Raw genomic sequence first — 5894 nt, forward strand, 5'->3', positions numbered from 1 at the left:
ATATATATATATATATATATATATATATATATATATATATATATATATATATATATATATATATATATATATATCTGACTGAGGAGTGAAATTAATTCGAGTTGTTCAAGAGCTAAAGACCACTTGTGGAGAGCTTCAGAAAGACCTGGAATTAGCAGGTACAATTGTTTGAAAGAAAACAATAAGTAATGCATTCAACTGCCATGGCCTTTATGCACACCAACCACACAAGACTCCATTAATGAAGAATTTTGAAGCTTGTTTAAAGTCAGCTGCACAACACTTAGACAAGCCTGTGAAATACTGGGAAAAAAATATCTTGTAAGATGAGACCAACATTTAACTCTTTGGATGCCATAATACACATCATGTTCGGAGATCAAATGGCACTGCACATCATCCCGAAAAACACCATACATACAATGAAGTTTGGAGGTGGGAACATCATATGCTGTTTTTCAGCATATGGTAATGGGAAAATTTAAATAATCAAAAGAAGGATGAATGGAAAAATTAACAGACACATTCTTGATTTAAAAAACATTTGCTGCCATCTACCAGGACGATGAAGATGAAGATGTACATGTACATGTGTACATTTCAGGAAGACAATGACCTCAAGCACACAGCCAAAGAAACTCTCGAATAAAGCTGCTAGAATGGACCAGCCAATCAGCTGACTTGATCGTATCCAATAGAAAATCTATGGAAAGAACTAAAGATCAGAGTTGATAGAAGAAGCCCACAAAATCTTCAAGACTTGAAGACCATTTGTGTGGAAGAATGGGCCAAAAACACACCTAAGCAATGCATACAACTAATTTCTTTATACAGGAGACATCTTGAAGCTGTCATCGCCAATAAAGGCTTCTGTATAAAGTGTTGAATACATTTCAGGAAGTATGTTCAATACTTTTCCCCTGTGCTCTTCCACATTATTACACATAACTTAATTTCTAGATTGCATGGATTGTGTCTGGCATCTGGTGAAAATGTCATGTCAATAGCATCTCTAGAAAAATATTTACTGAGAAAAATGGTGGTGTGTTCAATACTTATTTCATCTGCTGTATGTTAATTTGTGGGATTTTAGAATACATGGGAAGTAACTGTGCATTAGGCAGGGTTATAGTAAAATAACAAATAGCCAGGGGGGGTCACACATTTCTGAAAGTGAAGTGGGAGAGAAACAGCTTGTGCCATATGGCTAACGATCAACACAATAAATCAATTTCAAACTTGCCATCATAATTTATCTGAGACTTGTTTTTCTTCAGCTTTCAGGTTGCTGTTGTTGTAATCTTGTGCTTCATTTGAAAAGCAATATGAAAGCAAAGCTGGATGGGTTTTAAGCTGCTTCGGTGACATTACATGGGACTATATGAAAGCATTTACAATCAGCTGAGAGTTTTCCTCATATGTAAATGAGCAACCTTTAGGAGGGCTCCACATGGCAGAGGAGGCAGATGGGCAGTAACCAGAAGGGGGTGAAGGGTGACTTGAATATTCATCTGATATTTTGGACCTCAGTAATTTATCTACGGCATCAAACTGAGGTCTATCACTTTTCAAAATTTTAAAAACACAGACTTAAGAAACCCAAGCAGCAGACCTTCATGTTAAAATTATTAGATTAGATTAGATTTATTTTCAGTGCTCCACGTAATTCTCAAGTGCATGGGAAGAGAAGATGAATTACTATAACAAATATATGTAGTTTATATTTTATTGTGTGTGTTATGATGACAAATAATCTTTGAATTTTTAACAATGTCAAAGAACTTTAAAACCTGTTGTAGGAAAATATGTATGCATATTGTCTATATACGTCTTGGATCTAACCGGTTTCAATGTCAAGGTGCCTGTTAATATATACGTATATGGTCATCCTATATTCATTTCTCCGTGTTCTCTTTATTTCATGCTTTGCTTTGCCACTACTGTGTCTTCTTTCGCTACATGCCACCTATAGTCTCGTGCTAAGTAAAACGGACAGTAAGCCTCTGACATCCCATAATTCAATGGGGTGTGACATTAATGTCCATACTCAGACGTTTGTTAGAGGACATTAGCGAACTAACAGAATCATGAAGACAAGTAAACACAGCTGACAGCGTTATGGATAAAGTTGTGGAGAAGTCTTTAGTAGGGTCAGGTTGTGAAACATTGCTACGAACCTTAGATCCATCATATGATAATAGAAAAAGTACTTTATTGTTGTAATCTAAGGAGACTGCTGCCCATCTGAAATGACAGGTCAGGCCAGGATATCATTAAACAGAGAAACATGCAAGAGTCTCATGACAGATCTGGCAGAGCTGCTAAGAACCATATAGATCCTGTATTATGTTTCTTGATGTGGCCCAAACTGTAATCAGAACCAAAATAGAAACAATGGCTTTAGATGCCTCCATGGCGCCTTTCTCATCCACCATTTCTCATCCACATGTCACATCAGTAGGAAGCCCTACCTGCTGCCAAGAACCCGCTGTGGGGACTATATCTGACCAGTGAACACCTTTGACCTTACCCAGACGAGCTGGATTAGGAGAGAAAAGTCTGGGTGCCTCTGATGAGTCTGCTTCCCCTCTGGATCTGGTCCTATTTCAGAGGAAGATAACATGTATTCTGCAAAGTCGATCACTTGATGAAATTGTCTGGAATTCCTTAGATAGAAAACATTTCAATATCATGTCTGTATGATATGACTGAACTGTCTCTCTATAGCCTTAAGATGACATTTGTTATGAATTTCTGCTGTATAAAAGCAACTGAATTGAAAAAAATGTACAAGTATGAGTTATGTAATAATTGCCTACAGCCATTGACCGAGTCTTACCTTAAAAAAACCTAGAGCTATGCTTATAGTAAGATTTGAGCTGGTAAATATCAAATCTAAAGTGAGACATTGTCTCCATTGAACAGCTCTTTAGAGTGTAAACCAGAGGACAAAAAAAAAACACTCTTAACAAAATGTAGTGCGAAAGTCAAATCGGAAGAAAACTGAAGAAAGAGTAATTGTTATTCAAGTTCAACTTTCAAGGAAAGTGTTTTCTAATGTTGTGTTTAAATTTAACCCAAAAAGACCATGGTGATATTTCTTGTTTTTAGGTGGCCTCTATAGGATTAACACTGAGTTTTTTTTTTTTTTTTTAGAAAAAAAGAAAAATGTAAGGACAGAAAATAGAACCAAATAAAGAAATGTTTAGAGACCGACTTATGTGTTAAAACAGACTGAAGGTAAAAAGCTGCAGAGACAAGCCAGGTCACCCTGCTCCTAATTTAGAGAAATTGTAACTCAAAGAGCAAAGGAGCACCAAAACATTTCCCTAGCAGCCCTAAATTAACATGACCGTGTATTCCTCCCTAACACAAAAGTGAGTGATTAGTATTATCGTTCAAATTGTAATTTGGCAGTTAATTAAACTGACCTTGGTTGCTATTGCTGCATCTGTAAATGGGCACCGAGAGTGCTGTTGTGACTCTCAGCCGTCTGTGAGACCTCTGTCGCTCGTGCCTGCTACAGGATTAAGCCACCCCAGTGACAAAATCAAATTAAGCAGCTGCCAGTGCATACCTGCAGCTCAGAGCTTAAAATGATCAACTTATGAGCAACAAGGGAACAGAGATTTACCCCATCGCCTTCCTCCTCCTTGGTTTAAGGCTTTCCTAATGATTAGTTTTATTACTTTTTATCAAAAAAATTATGAGTGAACTACATAAAACCTTTGTTAGCACTCAGTAATGGTTGGAAAAACTGTGACGAAACATTTTAAAGGCAACCGAGTCTAATTTATATACATCATTTATGTCAAACATGAATGTGGCCATTCAAAAAAATTATTAGTTCATATAAATAAATGAATCATTTTTTAAAAACCCTTACTGGATATGTCCTGAAATATCCCTTTTACAAGACCAGTAAGAAAATCCTCTGCTGTTTTTAAAAGGTGACATTATATTTCAGGGTTATTTGTGGCATGGCCCCAATGGCCTTCCCTTCTTTTGGCTAAAAAGCTTAAAAACAGTAAGTGCATATAAAATATATGTTGCTAAATCTTAACCAGGAAACAAAAATGAGTGTTTCTCAGCTCGTGTGGGATGCTTTTGAGCAGAGCTCAGTACCTAATTAAACAGTGCTGCTTAGAAAGAAAGCAGTTTGATTTAATGTCATGAAGGTTTGTATCTGATTTTAGGTTTATTTAACGAGAGCGGGTGGGCATAAAAAAAAAAAAAAAAAAAAACATAATATCGCCCTGTGAATACAATCCAAATCAAAGCTTGCTGTTATTTATTTAAATGCCTTTAAATCTGAAGGCCCTGTTCATCTTAAGGGCCCCAAGTTGTCTGTCTCTGTCCTGACGACCATCAGGCCTCAGGAACAGAGTCCGTCTCATGACGGTTGGCCATTTATCTACTCTTTGAATTGTGTTAGGCAACCAGCCGTGTCTCTAGAGAGTGTTTAGCCTGATAGGAAAGGCTGACGGGAACGAAAATGGCCCTGAATCTAATTTCTGCTTCCAAAGTAGCAGACGACTTATGTAACAACGAGAATATAAGGCACTGAAGGCAGGTTTGGAAACTTTAATGGCAACTGCCTCTAGATAAATGCTCCAGAAGAAAAACAATAATGCAAAGCGGAATAAACATTAGTGGTGTTTACCTCTAGAACAGCGGCAAGGAAATTTATTTGGAACCAGATGCCTTTGGTTAATTTTTGCTCACCATCAAAACATCTCTGATTATGCGGAATATGACACAAACCCAATAAAAGCTCATAAGAATGCAGCCTTGTTTGGCTTTGTTTGCTTGAGCCTGAGAGAAACAGAGAGGGGCAGGCAGCATGGTCAGAGCAGGCAGCAGCTGTATCCACAGATGCTCATGTAAAAACATCCTTATTCACATGTTCCCCTCCACTTGTTTGTTTTCTGGTAATTTAGCCCTTCAACACGGGAAAAAAAGGAAAACGCTGCTTTGTTTTCATACTAACAAGGCAATTAGCAATCATTACCAATTTACACATTGGGCAGGCCTACGGGAAGATAATGGTAATGATTTCTTAATATATTTTATGACCAGTTTATGCATGTGCCTATGCAAACATGTAATATATTCCAATAAATGTAATAGACAGGAAAGATAAGATCTTTTGCTATTTTTAGTTAACTTTTTTTCACAGTTATATGCATTTTCATAAGTGTAGAATTTCTTATTAGTTTATAAATAAGGCTGGTCACCCATTTGCAAAGGGCCATGACACTCTGCTGTCTACCAGTCAGGGATGAAGTAGTACTAACATGCAAAAATAATGTGTTTCCCTTTGCAGGCTGTTCCGTATGATTGAGAGGTGGCGGTGAAGATTTGGAGAAGCTAACAGAACAGCTGAAATTCTGCACCGCTCCACACAATGAAAGACCGTGCATATGCAGCAGCAGCACAAGAAACAGTTTCAACATCATTAGAAGAAAACTTAAAAGACAACAAGACTGAAGACATTGGGACATCCTTCTCTAGGAAGAAGGAGCTATTGAGGGATAAAGATTTAAAAAGTGAGGCTGAAGTTGCCATGGTCAGGATGTAACAAGTAAGGGAACTGTACTGCTTAAATAATCATAAAGTTAACTCTTTCCATTCAGTTTAATCAGACAATGTTGCTTGTCAGCATAGAAAGCATAACAGTGGATCCTGCAAACATAAACTTATCTTGTCAGTACAGAATTGCAGGTTTAGGAGCTTTCAAAGCTGCGGGGAACACTGGCTTTTTGTTACAGTAAATGCCGACGTGTAAATGATGATGATATGGTTACATGTGCGTTATAAAGCTTTTTGACACATGGTGGCTACCATTGCGCTAATTCGTATTTGAGGCAGTAATGTGCTAAAATTCCTGTGAA

The sequence above is a fragment of the Cyprinodon variegatus genome, unplaced genomic scaffold (genome assembly GCF_000732505.1).
Source record: "Cyprinodon variegatus isolate N-32 unplaced genomic scaffold, C_variegatus-1.0 Scaffold311, whole genome shotgun sequence".
NCBI classification, from domain to species: Eukaryota; Metazoa; Chordata; class Actinopteri; order Cyprinodontiformes; family Cyprinodontidae; genus Cyprinodon; species Cyprinodon variegatus.